Source organism: Arvicanthis niloticus, chromosome 10, assembly GCF_011762505.2.
Source record: "Arvicanthis niloticus isolate mArvNil1 chromosome 10, mArvNil1.pat.X, whole genome shotgun sequence".
NCBI classification, from domain to species: Eukaryota; Metazoa; Chordata; class Mammalia; order Rodentia; family Muridae; genus Arvicanthis; species Arvicanthis niloticus.
Genome location: NC_047667.1, coordinates 12,990,199 through 13,011,166, shown reverse-complemented (window position 1 = coordinate 13,011,166; position 20,968 = coordinate 12,990,199). Strand labels below are relative to the sequence as shown.

General features: G+C 36.1%; 1 protein-coding gene across 5 annotated transcripts in view; it reads left to right on the top strand.

Annotated features, from left to right (window-relative positions):
- Dpp10 (dipeptidyl peptidase like 10) overlaps window positions 1–20,968 on the top strand; it is a 1,470,448-nt gene that overhangs the window by 1,312,091 nt on the left and 137,389 nt on the right. The window lies entirely within an intron of this gene.

Below are 20,968 nucleotides of genomic sequence, written 5' to 3'. Positions count from 1 at the left end.
TTGTCAACTATTTTTCAAATTTTACTTTCAATTTCTATACTCCTACACTAGTGGAAACAGAAATAGTTTACAATTATTAGTATATTTATACACTTATTTTGCTGTTGTTTTCTGTTTGTTTGTTTGTTTGTTTGTTCGGTTGGTTTGTTTTGAGATCAGGGCTCACGTAGCCCATTCTGGTCTTCAACTACCTGTTTACACAAAGATGGCCTTAATCACCTGCTCTTTCTGCATTTACCTACTACCTGCCAGGGTCACAGGCATGTACTACAAACTGCCTGTGCCATGATATCTTTGTGAAGTCAGAAGATAACTTGTGAGACTCAGTTGTCTCCTTCCATTTTGTGAGTCTCAAGAATCTCCCTCAGATTCTCTGGCTTGGAGGCAAGATCCTTCAGCCTCTAACCCTCTCCAAGTACAAACGGAATTAAGTGTTTTATTTTTCCTTTTTATTACAAACAAAGTTCTCTGAATTCTACCTATTCCTTAGCAAATATACTTGACAATAATATTTTTATAAGATTTAATTTGACTTTCCATTGAGATGTCTCTTTTCAGATGGATTAAGTTGATACTTATTCTTTTAATTCATGGTAGTTCAGGATTGGTGTGAACATTCAATTGTATTATGTAGAAGCAGGTCCATACTCTGAATGTGACAAGACTTGCATGCTTTACGTACTTAATACACATTTTGATGAATGTGCAATATGGAGAGTTGTGTAGATTCTCCGGTGCATGGATGCTTTTCTCTACTGAGACTATTAGAGAAATCTCCATAATTATGGTCTTACCGTTACTAATAGTACTAGATTCTGACATCATTCTTTGGATACTGTCAGTTTTACTAGATAGAATTGGACTACATTCAAGAGTAAGATGATTTTGAAATGACAATTACATCTAAAATGTGAAACTGATTTCATGATAATTTAATTAACATGTATTTATTTTATTTACAGGCCTAAGTATAACCTTTGAAGTGTCTTATAATTGAGTTTAGAAACATCTAGATGTTTTAAAAATTAAAATTGATACTTCAACATTAGCCAGATGGGCTTAAAGTATGTTTCTTATTTTCTGTGCTCTTTAATGTCTTTATCAGGAAAATAAAAACATCTGTACCATTATATCACAATAAAAATTTTGAATGATACTACATTTGCCGTAGGTCACTCAACATTGTTGTTTTTAGACATAATTCATTATAAATGTAATCCATTTATAAATTTAAGTAATAATTTCTAAATGCTGCTTGCTTGAAAACAGAAGGGGCAGTAACAATTTAACAAATAGGCTACAGAAGTGTGAATGGTTTCTGGAATTTCATTGGAAATAAATTACAAAATCTTAAAGTAAAATATCATTGATATGGGGTCTACATCAATATCAGATCAGGCGACCTTAGCCAAGTCATTATCCGTGGTAATATTTCATGTTCACCATTGCTAAAATGAATTGATTTAACTTTGCTTTTAATATTTCTTTATTCACAATACTATGTCATTGTAACATTACATTAAAGATATGATTTAAAAGTTTTCCATTTGTAAGCATAAAGATAATGAAGAAGGGACAACAAGGCAGATTGGAAGAAAAATATGAGACCCACATCAGTTATAAGGTTACCGTGTGGCACCCAGCAATATTTGAGTATCTGTATAGAACAGTGCCAGATACGTAATCAATATTACTGACAGATTTTTTTATAGTGATTTGGTGGATGTATTTATTCCTGAAAATGGAAACTGAGAGCTTAATGTTTGAAGCACTTGCTTAAAATGGAGAAAACATCTATAATTTTCTACACATTTAGCATAGTTTTATGAACTTATATAAGATATAGATTGACCAAATAAAAGCTTACCTTAAAACATTGAGAAATGCATATGTGAACATGATAGTCTGTAAATTTTATTTCACAAAGAAATCATGGAGAATACTCTGCATTCAGTCTAATTTTGACATTAAATAGATGACTAGTTTAATAAACAATTATGAAGCAAGTAAGCAATTATGAAGTAAGTGATTTAAAATAAAATGGAATTCAGCTCCCTAGACACCAGTGTCTTCCCAAGATATTTACATTTACTCTGCAGAAACCTAAATAGATGTAGAAACAATACCTTTAATCCTCAGTTGTAGGATTGAAGGCCTATCTCTAGAGTTGGTGTTTTGCAGTACAGCAGAATGATGACAATAACGATTACCTGGGGGTTACGAACACCATATCTGTTGGATACAGAGGAAACAAGTTTGGGGTGCTTGAATATAGCCACAGGAACCAGAAACAGGTAGCTGGGAGTAGATAGTGGGAGCAGGAGGTAGCCAACCACCTAAATCTCAGTGTTTCATGTTGTCAGTGTTACCAATTGTGCTGGCCCACTTGTTGCAGCCAAGTCAGAGCTAATAAAATTCTAAATCTAGAAGCAAGATAACTTCATGCTTCTTGAGAATCTTTAGAAACTTTTTAAAACATTCACTGATTTCACCAAATTTAATTTTCTAAGCCTTGAAGTAACATATGTATATCTACATTAAATATACTTTGGTATTGTCAGTGAAGCACTATCAATTGTTTAATTCATAATTCTTAACATTCAATTATTCTATGTATCTTCAAGACAGCTATTAAAAACACACTACTGTCAGTTTCATGAACGTGTTGCCCAGATATGCATTCAGGAAATGCACCCATGCACATAAAATAAACACTAAAAACTGAGAAAATTAAGAACAAAATAAATATATAAATAAAGATTATGAATTTTCTTATTAAAGTGTTTTTTTAAATGAACCTTGGATCTACTTACCAGGAGGTAGCACACTTAAGAGTATAATTTATTCTCAGTATGGATTTAACTTACTTTCTATTTAGCTTATCTTTCTTTTCTTTTCTTTTTTAAAAAGATGTCCTTTGTATTAATTTCATTATGTGCATATGTGTGGATACAAGCATGCACATATGAGCGTAGGTGCCTGCCAAGGCCAGAGGATGCTACAGTTACAGGCAGTTCTGAGTCTCCCATACAGCTGCTAGGAACTGCATTCATGGTGTCTGGAAAAGCACTGGTCACTCTTAACCACTGAGCTGTCTGTGCTGTGTCTCCTACCCTTTCACTTTTATTTTCTGTTTTATTTCCTCATCATTGATGTAGAGCTAATTGCAGGGCCCTCCCAATCATTTCTGTCATTTAATACATTCATACAATATAATAGACTCCAAATAATTTCTGCAATAAGTAATTTAGTTGTTAAAATCTGTTACTTTAAAATTATCAAAGAAACATTTTACATTTTTAAAATTATGTGAGACTTTGGTTCCAGTAGCTTTGTGGGAAGTAAACCAGAGTTCTTTGGAAAACACTTTTGTAAGACACCAAATTCTTTTATAAAACTTTTGAAAAGAAATCAGTATTTATCAAGGTTACCCTGTTGTACATGTAAACATGGATTGAAATAAAGTAAAGGGTGTATACATACAAATGCCTAATGATGCATTTTGCATGAGGAGCTCTGTCAATATTTGAGGCGATCAGCAAACTCAGCAATATGATTTCATGATAGATGAGTCAGTGTAATACTCTAATTGGTTATGGATTCAATAAATTAAAAAGTTCTGGATTGTATACTTACTTGTGGATAATTAATTTCTGATCCTCGGTTATGCAGAAGACAAGAAGAGGGGGAGCCACATGATGTGCGTGTTAAAGAGGGTTTAGGCTGGAGCATCATTGATTGCCCAGGGTTTTCAGTTGCATTACTAAGATTGAAGAAATTTGGAATGTGGCAAAGGTTGTGATGCAAATACCTTGGAAGCAGCACAAGTATTCAATTTCTGGAGGGTATGGTGAACACATACACCATGATAGTTTCCATAAATGTTTTTATTAGACGAAATTGTAAGGAAGAAGATTCTAGAAAGAGAGGACATAAGAAGCAACATATTTCTGCCTTCTGACTTAGCCATTACACTAGTAGACATGCAAGTATTCAGATCTCTAAAGTATGAAAGTTTGAATATCCATAAAAATGGTTAGCTATAAAACTGTTGTCCACTTTTAGCTGGACAGAAGATGTCTTCCTCTTGAGTGGCAGGCAGGAATATATGTGATCTTAGAGCATGTCTGGAGCATGAGAGAGCCATCGTGAGCAATAGTATCTGAAATCCGTCTGATGTAATTTTATTGTTAGTGTTAAATGTACATTAGATGGATTCCTGGCGCTATTCCTCATCCAAGCTCTAATATCCATAGTGCTAAATGCCACTTCAGGTTTTCAGTTGCATATACGAGGATAGGCAGCCAACATTTCAAGTTCTTCACCGTCACTGTTGCAAGTCTTCCATCCTGCCAAGTTAAACTTCTGGAGGACTGAAGAACACTTGACTTTTAAATATTTATCTATTAGGTTTTAAGGAGGTCCAGCTATATATGCTGGTTCTAGAAGACAGCATTTTAAGAGATCATAGTACCAAAGACTAATCCAAAAGATTTGGATCATTGCCTTAAGTGGGCTGAGTGAGAGCGGACCCCAAAGGCTTACATCTCTGAATACTTGGTGCCTAGTTGGTGGAACTGTTTGATAACAGTAGGATGTGTGGTCTTTTGGAGGAAGGGTGTAGGCTTTTAGATTTCAAAAGCCCATGTGGGGTGGCATGAATAAGAATGGCCCCTAATAGGATCATATATTTGAATACTTAGTCACCAGAGAGTGGCACTACTTGAGAAGAAATCAACCTTAGCACTGGACAACTGCTCTTAATACTAAGTTGTGACCAGTTTTGATTCTTCAGATTCAGTGGTTTTGAAGCCGTGTTCAAGTATCCTTTTTCATCTTTCTTTACCTTAGTCAAATCCACTAAAGACTCAGTTTGTAAGCCCATTTTCGGTTTCTTGAGGGTCCATACTTCTCTCTATCTTATTGGTTCCTTTTCTGCTGATATATTAAAAGACCATGACCAAAAGCACCTTAAAGAAGAACATGTTTATTTTAGCACATGATTCAAGAAAGCTAGAGTTCATAATGGTGAAGAAGGCATATCAGGAACAGGAAGTAGATAAATCACATTTTGTCTACATATGGGAAGCTGTTAGAGAGAACAGGAAGTGGGACAAGGCTCTAAACCCTTGAAGCCCATCCTCCTGTAATGCTCTTCCCCCAGCATGATTCCAGGTCTAAAGGTTTCATAACATCACCAAATAGCATCTCCAAGCGGGAACTATGTATTCAAATATAAGAGACAATGGGGGACATTCCCCATTCAGTTCCACTACATCTCTTGTATTTTAATTCTCTTCTATTTAACTCTGACTTTGAATGTATTACTCATTTTTAGTTGCTAGTTTGGGTTTTAGTTTTTTTCGATGGTATTGTAGGTTGAAAAACTGGACTGTTGATGTGAGATTACTTTCATTTTCTTATGAAAAACTTAGTTAAGAGCAGGGTTCAATGATACACAGCTGTAATGACAGCTCTTGAAAAAAAATGGAAGAATCAGATGTTCAAGGTCACCCTGAAGTACATAGTGAGACCCTTTCAAGGAAGGTATTAGTTTTCTTTGGATTCCTCAATGAAATTTCAAAGACTGTGCACTTAACATATATATATATATATATATATATATATATATATATATATATATATATATATATATACACATATACTTTACTACATTCTAAAGTTTGTCAACTAAAAGAATGGAGTATGAAAAAGAAAGGAGAGAGCTTGGAGCTTGGATCATTGGAGGTGGGAGAGTAGAGAGGGGTAGAGATTACTTACTTGATCTTCTTTTAAAGTGTCCTAGTTACTGTTTTATTGATGTAACAAACCAAAATGACCAAGTTAACTAGTAAAAGAAGACCATCATGTCAGGGAGCATGACAGTAGGCAGGTATGATACTGGAACAGTAGCTGAAAACTTACATTTGATCATTTGATCAACAACTATGAGGGAGGGAGGGAGAGAGAAAGAGAGAGAGAGAGAGAGAGAGAGAGAGAGAGAGAGAGAGAGAGAGAGAGAGAGAAGACCAACAAATGGGAATGGTATGATGTCTTAGTCAGTGTTCTATTGGTGTAAAGAGACAACAAGCAAGACAACCCTTATTTTAGAAAATGTATTTAACTGGAGCTTGCTGACAGTTTCAGAGGTTTTGTCTATTATCATCATGGAGAGAAGCATAGTGGCACACAGGTAGACATGGTGCTGGAGAAGTAGCAGAGAGTTGCATACCTGGATCCACAGGCAGCAGAAAGAGAAGAACACTAGGCCTAGTACCATGACCTACTTCTCCCAACAAAGGATTGAAATTACAGACAATTGTCAACTAGATTTGTTGGGTGTTGGGAATTGAAACTGTGTCCTCTGGAAAAGAGGCAGGTGCTCTTAATTGCTGAGTCATCTCTCAAGCCCTTGGGGTAGTGTCTTGATTGCTAAAAGGCTGCACCATGGTGGGTGACACCATTCCCTGTGTTGGGCTCTCAACTCTGTAAGAATGAAAAAGTATAGCTGAGTATAGTTAGCAAGCAGACAGTGTAACTGTATTTATTTTTCTCTACTACGCTTTAATTTGAGTACCTTGTCTTCTTGGAAATGATGGAGTCTATTCTGGTATTATAAGCCAAATAAACTATTTCTCATCAAAGTTGCTAGGTCAGGGTATTTTATCACAGCAACAGAAATTAAAGAACTTAAGCACCTGAGGTACTTAAAACAAGAGCATCCTGACATGAAGTTCACATTGTGAGGGAGGAGTCTATCTAGAGGTGTTTAGATAGTTCTTAGGGGGAATACGTCTTGGCAGGCGTATTTTAGTGTTGGATAGCACACATTTGCATGCTTTTGCACTGCTAAGATATTCTCAGATACAGGAAAAATAAAAAAAGAGATATATAAACACATACTTTAATTATTTTATTAATGTACATGCTTGTGTGTGTGCACATGTATAAACATGAATGCACAGAAAGATGTAAACCTTGGGTATTGTTCCCTAGGTGCAGCCCACCATTCTGTCTGTCTGTCTGTCTTACTACTTGCCTATCATCTCATCATCATCTCTCTCTCTTTCTCTTTTATCTCTCTCTCCACATGTATATGTACATATATACATATGTAACTATGTATGTATACATGTATTATCTATCTATCTATCTAGTATACATGTATTATGAATCTATCTATCTATCTATCTATCTATCTATTTATCTATCTATCTATTTTGAAGCAAAATCTCTCACTGACCTGGACCTCATCAAGTAGCCTAGACTGATTATCTAGCAAACCCCAGGGAACCTTCTCTTCCCACATCCTCAGCAGTGTCATGTTGAGGTCTGTGCATGAGTGCTGAGAATTGCACTCAAATTTTGCTGCTCCAGCATATTACTGACTAAACACCACCCTAGTCCCTTGTTAAGATTTTGAATAAGAGAACATGAAAACTTTGATCTAACCCTTTCAAATGTGAGAAGACAAAAAAGAATCAAATTGAGTAATTAACATAATTCTCTTCAAATAACAGAAATAACAGAAATAACTGCCATGGCATCCCAGCATGACTATAAGCACATCACATTGTATTTTATGTAATTTTCAATAAACCATTAGGTCACTTAGAAATAATGAAGCAAGTGAAATAATCATGGGTTTTTTTTTTACTTGTTTTTCTACCACACACTGCCAGCTCTCTGCCCTCTCTTATTATATTCTAACCCTCATATAAATTTCAATAGTAAATTGAAGGTGTTTCAGCAACATAGGTTTTATACTTGCAAATCAAGGTCACATGCAGTGCAGTGTACACATATTTTACATAGCTGCCACTAAGCAAGTCATTTAGGTGGGACAACCATGTAAATGATAACTAGTGAACATCTAATACTAGCTCTTTCCACTTCCTTGTAATGTTGCATAACTGTTATTTGTGCATCTGACTATACAAGGTTCTTGCATAGTGATATCAAGACTGGGGCAGTCATCTGTGGAAACAATAACATAAGAATATATTTCATAAGATGAACTTGTTTATTATATACAGTTCCTGGGGTGAAAAGGTCTCAATTTGGAGCAATTCAGCATTTTAATAAGTTAGTAGGTTTTCAGAAATGGCATGCAAAAATCCCTTGAAGGACCCTTATCTGCATGAGTGTCATAATTCGTCCTCAGGATCAGCTCCAAGTGTCATTTCAACTGAGAGCTTCTTTCCAACAAGGAAAATATAACTGAAGATATTTGTACTTAATGATGTCACTAATATACCCCAGTCCTTTGTCATATTTTCAATTACTTCTTAGAATACAGAGAATAGGGTTTAGTTATGGCATAAATGTAGGGAGAGCAGTCGGGAGGAAACTCAGACTGAACAATGCACGAATGAAAAATGCCATCTTGAAGATGACGGGTTCATATACTAAAACAGAGAACACTATGGGGGTGGTGGTGAGCATTCTATCCAGGAGAAGAAAAGGAACTAAATAGAGAAGGAAGGAGGCATGGAGAAAGCTTGTCACTGAGTAGAACAATGAAAGTGGACAAACCACAATGACAATATGATATTGCAACTATAAGTAAGTATGTAGGAGTGTTCTTGCCAGTATGTATGTGTACCACATGCATGCCTGCTGTCTGCAGAGGCCTGCAGAAGACATCATGTCTCATAGAACTGTAGTTACAGACAGTTACAAGCTTCTATGTGAGTGCTGGGAATCAATCCTATGTCCTCTGTAAGAGCAACTTGTGCTGGTAAATTCTTTAATCCTTCCTAAATTCTTTAGGGTCATTTAAGAGTACATTTTCTAGTCTCCACATATTTGTGCTATTTCTGTGGTTTATCTTATTATTGATTTCTAGTTTAATTGCACTTGGGACTAATAATATGTAATAGATTATTTGTGCCTTTAGTATTTGGTAAGACTTGTCTTGAGAGGCAGATTGTGTTTTACCTTGGAACAGATTCCATCAGATGCTGAGAAGAACATAGATTTTGGGTCTGTTGGGGTGAGATGTTCTGTAGCTATCTTTTAAAACTATCTTATCTGTGATGTAGTTCAGTGCTGAGGCTTCCTTATTGATTTTCAGTTTGAAAGACAGATCTAAAGATGAGAGTGGTCTAGAAAACCATCCACTATTATTGTATCAGCATCTACCTGACCTTTCATGTACACTAGTATTTATTTTATGACAGAAAAATATAAAAAGTTACATGGGAAAATATACAAAATGGGAATTTAAAAGAAAAAATGTTCATGAATGTATAAATTAATGATCTTAGCTAGTAATGTAAATATTTGTTTTGTGGGAAAAAATGCAAGAAAATAAGTGAAGTTGCAAAGAGTATGATGAACACAGCCAAAATGAAATCACTGGTATTTATAGAAGCCAATACCCCAAGAAAGAAAAGACAGAGAACAAAACAACAAACAAAACCCAAAGCAACCTGTTTCCCCAAGATTCAGACTAAACAGCATTTTTATTGGCTGTTGGACAAATTTCATTAAATATGAAAGAACGGAAATCACACAGCATGTGCTCTACAATCATAAGTGAATTAAATTAGAAATGAAAACACTTAATTGTATAGGCACACATTTTTACTAAGCTAAAAATACACTGGGTGAAAAGTATCTGCATAGCCAAGTGTGGTGACTCACACTTCTAGTCCCAATATTGGGTGGGGTGGGAGTAGGGCTGAGGCAGTAGGGGAGAGAGAGAGAACCAGAAATATTTTAGACTGTGAGAAAGCTGACACAAAGGAACACAGACACACAGATACAGCCACAAATACACACACATGCACAAAGAAATATAAGCATATGCATACACATAGACAAACAAATAATGCATGTGTAGACTGAAAAATTATAAAGACCATTTTGTGAAATATATATAGGCTTTTTCTTTACCATAAACCTGAGCAAGAGAATGCAGGTTCCAGATGGTGGAACTGAATGTAAGTTTTCAGGCCTTCACTGCCTTGGGACACATTCCGGGTGGAGGGCATTATCCCTGAATCAGAGGACACTTGCTGGATTAACATTCCTTGAGCCTCAGGGTGGGGAAGGCCCAAAGCAAGAAGACACATTCCTGACCACAGAGAAAGATGCAAGTCATCTGGGTGGTTCCAAGAACTAGCTAACTTTCCACTGTTCTTGGTTACCCTCCCCCCCCCACTTGAGGTTTTCCCAGTGTTACAGCCTGTAGGTGTTCAAAATTTGTAAAGCAACCAATCATGTGTAACCGCGTGAAAATGCAACCAATCATGTGTAACTGTGTGAAAATTCCTTTCTTTCCCCTCCTCATGCAAAAAAAAAAAAAAAAACAAACCTCAGCTTGCTGGCCTTTTGTCAAAATTCTGTTCCTGCGTGGATGAGCAGTTTTGACCTTGGCTAGCCAACTCTCCCCAATAAACCTCTGCTGATTGCATCCAGGTATGGTTTCTTGTGATTTTTGGGTGGCCGTGATTTCCTGAGACTTGAGGAAGGATCTCCCGAATTTGGGGGTCTTCACATGCACACACAAGTGCATAGAGGTACATAAATACATATGTACACACACATGTACATACATACACATAGATACAAATACAGATGGAAATGCACACACTAGTTTATACACACACACAGATACACACACACACACACACACACACACACACACACACACAGATACACAAAAAAACCCAAAATATTTGAGGTTAGAAATCTGTCAGAAGTTACTGGTAAGCCTAGGGCCTTAGGTTCAGGTGTTTTGCTTTTGTTTGATCCCATGGACAGATGTAACCTAGGTAGAAGCCAAGAGAGAAACACAATAACTTTCAGACATGGGCATGATGAAAGGCTTGTGTGAATTCATACAGAACAGGACACTGAAAGCTGGAAAGTCAGACAAGATGTGAAGGAAAGGGTATAGGAAATTCAGTCACATTTCTGGCTTAACATCAGCTACAAGTGCATCAATTTCAGGTCCAGACTGCAGACCTGCTGCTAGAACACTGAGAGTCAGAAAATTAAACCCAGGGAGGATCAAAAGTCAGGGTTATTAGTTAGAAACATATTGTATGTTCTATTTTGCTGCCTCATATTCTCTATTGTCCTTTTTCTATATTCATGTATGTACTGAATATGTGTATATGTGTTCAAGTTTACATAGATATGAGAATATGTGTGCCAAGGATCAGCCTGGGCTTAGTGAATGTTTGCCGAGGAAAAAGTGTTTGAGAGCAGAAAAAAAGTAACAAAAAATAAATAAATAGTAAACATGGTGGGTACAAGCTAACAGTATGTGTTCTGCTCATGGACAGCTTTCTGAAGATCCACAGTTAATCCACATAGCCCGTCTCTCAAAAACCAAAGCCCAGTCTTATTTACATATCCATTCAGTTATGTACTCCAGGTTTCCTGTTGATTATCTCATGAATCACTACCATTCGATGACCAAGCATTCCAAGAGTCAATACGCAGGTTTTTTTTTTTTTTTTTTTTTTTTTTTTTTTTATTGCAAATGAATTCAGAAATCTCCCTGCCTTATAAACACAGACAGTAAACTAGCTGGCTGGGATCTTGCCTTGCTATCAACACTCCCCAAATCTTTTTATCTCTTTCCTTACTATCTGGCTTTTAGTGCAGCTGCCCTTGTTCTTTTAAATTCGTGAAGCTCCTCATATAAATCATATTGCATCCTTATAGTTTCCATAGTTGAGAAATTATATATGTTTTAACTGATGTTCTCAGAGTTCTTCCCCACAGCTTTAAGGGCTGTCCTGAAGGCCACAGCATTTACCATTTCTGCTAAGGACATAAGTACTCCCTAGCCTCCAGGACTCATGCTGTTTCTGATTATCATGGAGTCATTAACCTTGCTGGAGAGGACATTCACTGATAACCTTGGAATGGAGAATATTTCCCAAAGGAGGAACATGAAATAAAATACGTTTATTTTTGTCACAGAAAAGATTCATGCCCCGTAACAGTCAACACTCATACCCTGCTGGCTGCGTATCAGGGGAAGGAACCATGTCACATAGTCCCTTCCATGACCATCCATGACCATGCACATGTGCATTCTGCATGTGCTGAATGAAAGTAAAAGGTTGACATTAGGAATCTTCAACTTCACCATATTTTAAGGCAGAGTTGCTAACCAAAGCTGAAATTCACCATGTTGACTAAACTGGCTGCCCATTGAGACCTAGGTATCCTCCTATCTCTGCCTCCCAAGCCCTGGAGTTATGGATACATGCTTCTGTGTTTGCTATAATATATTTGGATGCTGTAAGTCTAATCTGGATTCCTATGTTTGTTTAATAACAATTTCAAGGATGGAACTACCTCTCCAACATAAAACATTTTATATACATAAAACATTAAGAAAAAATTCAATAGGGGCATTTTTGGAATTGCTAAGCCAACAGGGATGAGATCATAGACCAATAACATTTATTCTGAGGACCAGTAAGAGGTTTAGAAATAAAAGGAACTAGAGTCTGGCACCAGTAGGAAAGCTGAAGCAGGTATGACACATGATAACTAGAGATTCTGCCAGAACCCCTGATGAAATAGTGGCAAACATTTTTAATTCCAGTGATGGTAAAAGGGAAAGTAGAACCTGTGACTTACTGGAAGCTCATTGGCCAGCAAGTTTTGCCTACTTATTAGACATGCAGGTGAATGTGAGATCCTATGTATATTAGTAACTAAGGAATGATACCAAAGGTTATCTTGTGAATTCACATTTACAGTGTGCACATATGTACCCCACTCACTCTTGAATCTTCATATACACATGCTTGCTGTCTCTCAATCTCCCATCTATACATTACACATATACACCACTCGTTCATGTCCAAGAAAAGTACTAATATGGTTTTGCAGGATTGTTAATGTGATATGGATAATAATTATTATCATAAATGTGTCACTTTTATAGTAGAAAATTATGAATTTTCAATACTTCCACTTTTTGCTTGACTTTAATTTATTTACACAGGGTTCTTCAGATTGTAAGCTGCCTGGCAAACATTAGGATATGTGATTAAAAGAATAAAAGTACTGAGAATTTAGGGTATGTTTTAGATATGGTAATTTTTGCCTAACAATAAATAGAATCCTAAATCTATAAATTATTTCTTATTTTTGTTATTCCCAATACATTTGAAGAGCTGAGGCAACATGTGAAAGGTCTTCCTAAAAGATTAATGATGTAAAATCACTTCAGTATTTTTCTACAGTTCTGTGAACTTTTGAGGAATTGAGAGTTTCTTGTTCTTATTCATAAGACTCAAGTTGTATTCTCTTGGTAGATAATCTAGTTTTAATTATGCAGCTAATAAAATATTTATTAAGTAAGTCAGTGTTCCTGATACCCAGTGTTAGTCTCAAAGGTCATGACCTTTAAAAATTTAGCTAATAAAGTGTAGAAATTATTCCCTATAAAGAAATAAACCCTGCACTTGAGACTTTTTAAAGAAAAAAGTTTGTTTTTAGAATATGCAATATGTTATTCACTCTGTAGAATTCACTTGGAATGAGAGTAAGGAATTGTTGACATACTTACAGTCTGGCATCAAAGATGAGGGCATTGACTCATTGGGGAAGAACTCTTGGTGGGCAAGCATGAAAACCTGGCTTTGAATTCCCAGTATCTATGTAAGAAATGTGGCTCTACTAATCTGTCACAGTGTGGTGTGGGTAGTGTGGAGAAAGGAGGACCACTGGGGCTTCCTATCTAATAGCCTAGCTCCTGTTTCAATGACAGATCCTGTTGTAAGGGAATACAGTGTGGAAAGTGATCAACAAGAATATCCAGCATCTTCCTCTGGCCCCTGCATGTGCCTATGCTCATTAGCATAAAACCACTTGTGTGCGTGCACAAGCATACATGCACTTGCACGTGTGCACGCACACAAACACACACACACACACACACACACACACACACACACACACATATACACATGGACATAGAGTCCACATACATACATAAGCATTAATGAAGGAAACTTAGGCAATACTGAGGTAATTTTTCACATGGTAACAGGTAGATGACCTGTTATTCTTTTAACGGGGAAATAGTAGGTTTCCTCTTTTGAAATCAACTTCTATTTTCCAATTTGGTTGAGTACAGGTCTTTAAAGTGTGACCTTAAGATTTTCTGTATTTCCTCAGTGGTTTTTGTTATGTCCCTCTTTTATCTCTAATTTTGTTATTTTGTGTGTGTGTGTGTGTGTGTGTGTGTGTGTGTCTGTGTGTTTTCTTTCTCTATGACATTTAGTCAATTTGGCCAATGGTTTGTCACTATTAATGATTTTCTCAAGGAACCAACTCCTTTTTTCATGGATTGTTTTATATTATTTTTATTGTTTTTCCTAATTTATTAATTTCATCACTGAGTTTAACTATTGTTTGCAACCTATTCATTTTCATTGTCCTTTCTTTCTTTCTTTCTTTCTTTCTTTCTTTCTTTCTTTCTTCCTTTCTTTCTTTTCTGTTTACTGTTCCTTTTTTTTCTAGAGTTTTCAGGTATGCTATTAAGTTATAAACACTAGATGTCCCCTCAAAAAATATTTGTTTGTGTGTGTCTGTGTCTACATATATATAGACACACATATGCAATTAGTCCTACAATTTGGCCTCTTAGAGCCACTTTCATTGTGTCTCAAACACAATTATTCAAAGTCTTTATTTTTATTGCTGTTTGACCCAGTTTTTATTCAATAGAGGGTGTTTATTCTTCATGTATTTGTAAGCTTTCTGTTGCATCTGGTTTTGATATCCAGTTTTAATCAGTGAGGGTCAGATAAGATGTAGTGTGTTATTTAAATTTTCTTTTATCTGTTGAGACTTGCTTTGAGTTTAGCTATGTGGTTCATTTTGGAGCTGATTCCAAGAGATGCTGTCAAGAAATTATATTCTTTATTGTTTGAGTAAAATGTACTATAAATATCTATTAAGTCTATTTGGTTTATGGTGTTATTTAACTCCAGCATATTTCTACTTAGTTTTGGTCTGGATGACCTGTCTTTTGGAAAGAGTGGGGCATTAAAGTCACCCACTATCAATGTGTGAGGCTCAAAATGTGATTTAAGTTAAAATAATGGGTTTTTTTTTTTTTTATGACCTTTGATGCCTCTGTGGTTTAGTGTACCGATTTTTACAATTTTCATATCCTCTTGGTAGATGATGTAAATTTTCATATCCTCTTAGTAGATGTAGTGTCCTTCCATATCTTATCTCATTAGTTTTGTTGTAAAGTCTATTTTGTAAGACTTTATTTTTAATTTTTTTATTGGTTACTTTCTTTATTTACATTTCAAATGTTATCCCCTTTCCTGGTGGTCCCCCAAACCTGCTATTCCATCCCCCTTCTCCTGCTTCTATGGAGGTGCTCCCTTACCCACCCACCCACTCCTGCCTCACAGACCTAGCATTCCTCTACTCTGGGGCATCAGGCTTCCACAGGACCAAGGGCCTTCCCTACCATTGATGCCAGATAAGGCCATCTTCTGCTACACATGCAGTTGGAGCCATGGGTCCCTCCATATGTATTCTTTGGTTGGTGTTTTAGTCCCTGGGAGCTCTAGGGGTTCTGGTGACTTGATAATGTTGTTCGTCCTATGGTGTTCAGTCCTTCTTCTACTTCCTCCATTGGGGTCCCTGTGCCCAGTCTGATGGTTAGCTGCGAACATCCATATCTGTTAAATTGCTACATTAACCCCACCAACCTGCAAGTTTTATTTTCAGGGAATATCTTTTGTCCATCCTTTAACCCTGAGGTGATATTTACTATTGATAACAAGGTGTGATTTTTTTTTTTTTGGTTGGTTGGTTTGTTTTTTCTTTTTATGCAGCAGAAAGATGAAGCCTATTCACAAATCCATTCTGTTAGTATATGTCTTTTTTTGGGTTAGTGAGACCATTGAGGTTAAGAAATATGAGTGCGCGATGTTTGTTGATTCTCAGCATTTTTGTTGTGGAAGAGGTATTTTCACCCCTCTTATGATTTGCTTCTATAACATTATTTATATAATCCTGTATTTTCTTTGGTGTAATTAACCTTTTCATGTTGATATTTTGTTCTTGAGCCTTCTGAAGAACCGCTTGTTTAGATAATTGTTGCTTAAATTAGGATTTATTGTGGAATGTCTTTGTTTCTCCATCTATTGTGATGGAAAGTTTTGTTGTATATAATAGCATGGGCTAATAATATTTATGATCTCTTAGATTTTGAAAAACAACTCTTAAGACCTTTCTGGTTTTATAATCTCCATTGAAACGTTAGATATTATTATAATAGATCTATGTTTATATTTTATTTGCTCTTTTTCCTTGAAGCTTTTTAATATTCTTTCTTTATTCTATATATTTAGCATTTGGATTATCATTTATTACTAGGAATTTCTTTTTTAGTTTCGTCTATTTGGTGTTCTGTGTACTTGCTATGGGTTATGGAAATTTCTTCTATGAGATTTGAAAACATTTTCAGTGCCTTTAACGCTGATATCTTCTCCTTCATCTATTTTTTATGTATTTGGTCTTTCCATAGTGTCCCAGATTTCCTGATTTTTTTTTTTCTGGATTTTTCTTTTTAATTTAGGTTTAACACTTTTTTCCCAAGGATCCTTTTCTTTATTTTGTCTCCAGGTCCTGATATACTCTCTTTTATCTCTTGTATTCTGTTGGTGAAGCTCACCTCTGAAGTTTCTGTTCTAGTTCCTAAATTGCTCATTTGTAGTTTTTCCTCAGTTTGGACTTTTTTATTGACTCTTTCAGTCTTGAACTGTATTCTTCATTCCATTCCCCTGTTTGTTTGAGTTTTCATCGATTCCATTAATGGATTTATTAATATCCTCTTTAAGGTATTTATACATATATCTCAATAGCTGTTTTGAAGTCCTTGTCTTGTGCATTAGTTATGTTGCAGGTCTCAGAGCCTACTTGTAGTAGGGTTCCTAGGCTCTATTGGTGACATATTTTTCTAGCTCTTATTCATTTTATTTTTAGGCTGATGTCTAATCATCTGGGTTTGAGACTATTGTAATTTTAGGTACTGGTATCTGTCCTTGTCTTTGTTGGGCAGGTATTCTGCTTTCTTGGTTTCTGTTGCCATTTCTGGTTCTTAGGAAAGTATGGTGGCTATGGTTGCTTCATGGTACATGCCCGATTAAGATTTTGCAAGGTATGGGCACTGGGTATCAGGTAAAATATGTTCTTAGGTTTGGGAGCTGAAACTAAGGAACAGGGCTAGACTACTGGGGAACAGTTGAAGGTCCACAGGAAGGAAGAAAGCTGGATGTGTAACTGGGAATGGGGAAGAGAAGTAGAAGGGCCCACAGTAGATGGTCTGCTATAATGCTAAGGATAATATTGTGTAATTGGAATTGGAGCAAAGGGCAGATAGAGAAAATCTCCTATCTGATTCCCTGACCTGAAGAATGGCCTGGCTAGGATCTGCCTGTGGGTTTCCAGGTAGAGAGTGACTGCAGGAGCTGTGGATGACCAAACGAATGAGTTGGAGTAAGACAGCTATAGGAGAAGATCTGTGTGGTACATTAAGAATTAGGGGCAAAGAGAAATATCAGGGAGTTGGGGCACAGCAGATAATGAATTCCAAAGCTGGGATAACACTGGGGGATTAAAATTTAAGGACACTAGAATTTGAGTGAATATGGCCTACCTAATAAAAGTTTTTTTTTTTTTTTTTAATTTGGGTTAAAAAATATATCTGTCTTTTTGGAGAAGGTAAAGAGTTATTCTTTTTAAGAGTTATTTACAAAGGATCTGTGGGAAGACTGGATACCTTTGAGTGTATGCTGTGGAGGGAAACTCTTGCCTCCACAAATGTATGCACACATACAAACATGTAATTGTTGCCAAAAGCCAATGATCCTATGCTTCCCAGAGTGCACTCTAGTAACATTCACTGCTTTCTAATCATTAATCAACTTAACATTCTTAACCCTTTCACTGTATTCATAGAATGGAGCACTGTACCCCTCCCAGCTTCCCACTCTACCCATATTCTCTGCTCCTCTTCAACTTTGGCATAATAGAATCTTACATCCTCTTTAAAACATCCTTCCCCAGCAACTCACTTACAAATGCTACATGTCATCTGCTACCTCAATAGCCTCATCTTCCACAATTGAGAGTTGAGAGAGGAGGGTACTAGGATCTGAACTTGGGATGTCTATCAGAGTAGTGATTGCTATTTACCATTAAACTGGGTCTTTGGCTCCTGGTTTTCTATTATTTTTTTGTTAATCTCTTTTGTTTATTCTAACATGATTAGATCATACTTATCAAGTTTAGGGAAAGTACTCAGCTCCCACAGAGGGCTGGTAAGAAAAGCAGCTGTAACTGAGTACATGGTCTTTCTCTGCTTTATTGCCACCGGTAACATCAGTAGACCTAGGTAGAAAAACTTTAGAAGGTTTGTTTGGAAATTTCTGTGGGACTCAATTGTTAATATTAAAATAACATTAGAACGCTCACCATCTCCTTTCTTTTCTTCTGTCTTTCTGCTATACAAGAGTGACTAAAAAAAGATAATTTTCAGATTGTTAAAAAGAAAGAGAAAGATTCTAGTAAAAGTGTGGTGAAGTTCTTCCAGAGAACTTTATTCATTGCTGTATCTTTAAAACTAAATGAATAGTGTTCTAGTCAGTTAAAGATGGAGCTCTTCTTCAGAAAAATTCTACAGGCTTAATATGCAATTATGAAGATGGGATCTCAATGGGAGAGGAGATCCCATTGGAAATAAATTGCCATGCAAGCATCAAGAACTGAATTCAGTCCTCAGAGTCTGTATTTTTAAGAAGTCAAAGAAAGGGGTTCAAGATTGCAATTGCAGCACTAGGAAGGAGGACACAGTGAGAGAGAGACAGAGAGAGACAGAGACAGAGACAGAGACAGAGACAGAGACAGAGAATCATTTTCTAAGGAACATACTAAGCAGGGGATATCAGGCTAAGGAGATGGCTCAGTGTATTGTGCTTGGTATGCAAATTTAAAGAGCTGAATTGAATCTCCAGAAGCCATGGGCAACAGCTGGGCAATAGTGGCATATACTTGCAATCCCAGCACTGGGGAGAAAGGAACAAAAGGATCCTTGGGGCTTTCTGACCAGCTAACTAGACTACTTGGGGAACTACAAAGAAAAAAAAAATCCTATCTCAAAAATAAAGTGACCAGCCACTAGGGAATGACAGCCAAAATTGTTCACTGACTCATATTGCACAGAGAGAGAGAGAGAGAGAGAGAGAGAGAGAGAGAGAGAGAGAGAGAGGATGGGGTCAGCACCTTTGCTGCTGCTCCCTCCACTTTTCCTCTAGTAACACTTTTATATGTTCAGACTGCCCACACTCAATCTCTGACAAATTATATTTGCTGTTATATCTGTCATCCATTCCTCCTTGCTCTCTGTCTTCTGGACCTATCATATAAAACTTCCTCCACTTGCTGTCCTCAAGTTCTTCCTCTGCATGAAATATCTGCCCAGCAACATCTCTGGGAACATACACCAGATATTTTACAGTGAGAAGCTACACCTTTAATTTAGATCTTTTGAAATAGGAAGACTTACCTTTGGTCTAGGCCACAACTTCTGGTTGAAATCTATAAAAATGAGCAAGGAAGAAGGGTACGTACTCTCTTTACCTCTCTACTTGCTTGCTCTCACTTGCAAGTCCATTCCTTGCTGGCATTAAAACTTTTTTTTTTAGCATCCTAGGTTATAATGAAGACCAGCTAAGACATCCAGTTTAGTAGACTGAACAGCTGCTGGATTCTTGGACCTTCCATGGGTAGACAACCATTGTAGGACCTGTAATACATTATAATAAATTTGGTACATACAGATATACATACACACTATAAATATATGTGTGTATATGTATACATATATTATATGTATATGTGTACATGTATATTACTATAAATATATTATATGTATATTATGTAATAACTTTTTCCAATAATATATATTTTATATATAATATTATATATATATAATATTATATATATGTATATATATATTTATATATCCTATAAATTCTGGTCTTTTAGAGAACCTTCACTAACACAACCAAGAATCAGAACTTTCTCAATTGAATTACCACTTTCAGTTTTTACATATCCAACAGAAATTAATACAATCTGCCATATCATAATAATCCCTATATTGCAGGTAGATACTACTTAGCTTTGTCATAATAAATAAACACAAATGCAAGGAACAAACTTCTTGAGCAAACTAGAAAAATATTTCATCTTGTTTTTGGACCTCCTAATATGTTTAAAAATAAAGGACACTCAACTCATCATTGTTTCAATAACATTTAGATTCATAAAATAATAAGAAAATATAAAGTGTAATTCTGGACATAGGTTTTCCATGACTTAGCCTAATATTCTATGGTTATTTTTACAAGTAATCAAGTCATTTTGGAGACTATATTTTAAAAAATGTTTGAATGTTTATGGTATGCTATTGAAAAAAAACTAACCAAACCAATCAAACAACAATCACCACTATCCACCCAACCAGCCACACAAACAAAAACAGCCTGAAATGTAAAATTTCTTCATTTGTGGCCAAGGGTGACTTGAAATTGCAGGAAGTAGAATAAAGAGCCTGAAGTAGTAGGGAAATGTGTATGGGAGATAGCCAAGCCTGGTTCCACTTTCTGCATTTTTCAATTTGTTTTCTTATCAGCATGCCCATAAACTGGAAAGCATTAGGCTCAAACTCACTGATAAGCATATGAGAATTTCTTCCAGTCATCTCCACCCTCTGTAGTGGAAACTCTTTTAAGAGTTTTGGACTTCACATTTGAAATAAAAGGAGTCTGAAAAATTATTTGAACCTCAAAGAGTAGGTGCATAGGCGGCAGATGTTGTAACAAGTTTTAAATGCGTGACTATGAGGTCAACTAGCTGAGGAAAAGATGTTAGTTAATTCAGCTTGCTACCAGTC